Here is a 1,210-nt window from a genome sequence, read left to right as displayed (position 1 = left end):
GAAACCTGCCCCTCGATGAGGACAAATGATGTCACGCACAAGTGCAGAAGGGGACTGCATCCCTGCTGGACAGCACCACTGCTCAAAGTCACAAGGCAGAAACACCTGAGCAGCGGGAAGGCCTGCAGGAGGGGCACGGTCTGCCCAGTTCTGCTTTAGAATCTGGGTGTGGCCGCCCTATGTGGGGATCTGGAATGTGCTGTGTGGCAAAGTGAATTCCTGGTGCATTTTTGAGGCTCAGGTAATCCCAAAGGTATGGTTCTCAGGAGACAGCAGCACCCTGCAGACAGAAAGAAGGTTCTGGAAGGCAGGCAGTGCAAGCTGGCTTCATCCATGAGCCCTGTTCACAGTCTGGTGCTAAATGGATATCGTCCCCACTGGAAGTTCTAGGAGCTGCCCTTGGTTGGTGAGCCTGGCTCCCATGTGGCAGCTGAACGGCGTTACTTGCCAGGTCACATGGGCAAATGGCCAGCACCTCCTTCCTGGGGACAAGGTGGAGTCATTCAGTTCTTTTTTTTGTACTGTTGGAGACAGAGATTTGCCCTTGTCGCCCAGGCTGGAGTGCGATGGTACAATCTCAGTTCACTGTGACCTCTGCCTCCCAGGGTTCAAGCGATTCTCCTGCCTCAGCCTCCCCAGTGGCTGGGATTACAGACGAGCACCATCACACCTGGCTAATTTGTGTATTTTTAGTAGAAACAGGATTTCACCATGTTGGCCAGGCTGGTCTCCAACTCCTGACCTTATGATCTGCCCGCCTCAGCCTTCCAAAGTGCTGGGATCACAGGCGTGAGCCACCACGCCCCACCCAGAATCACCCAGCTCTAGGGGGTTCTTTCTTCCTTATTAACAGGCCTTGTGCAGGGAGCAGAAGTTCTGCCTGCCCTTTCTAACAGCTGGTCGCAATAATATATATTTGTACACATTCTTTCTCCCAAATATATAAATGCCAAGATTGGAGGAAGACAAAGCAGAGTCACCAACCCAAATGTTTCCAAGGTCAGGGCCAGCGCTGCAGGGCCAGCAGCGTGGAGTTCGAGCTATACAGAAAAATCCTCCTGCTCCAAAACATCTAAAAAAGAAACAAAAAATGTATTGTAGTTGCAAAAGTAATCGAAGAAAAAGAATTACAATTTTAAAAAATTAAAAAGAAAAAAGAAAAAAATTATTGTAGTAAAGCATATACAACATAAAATCTATCATTTTAACC

The sequence above is a fragment of the Cebus imitator genome, unplaced genomic scaffold (assembly GCF_001604975.1).
Source record: "Cebus imitator isolate Cc_AM_T3 unplaced genomic scaffold, Cebus_imitator-1.0 Scaffold322, whole genome shotgun sequence".
In the NCBI taxonomy this organism is placed as follows: Eukaryota; Metazoa; Chordata; class Mammalia; order Primates; family Cebidae; genus Cebus; species Cebus imitator.
The sequence above is the reverse complement of the archived record's forward strand: the minus strand, read 5'-3'. Positions refer to the sequence as shown.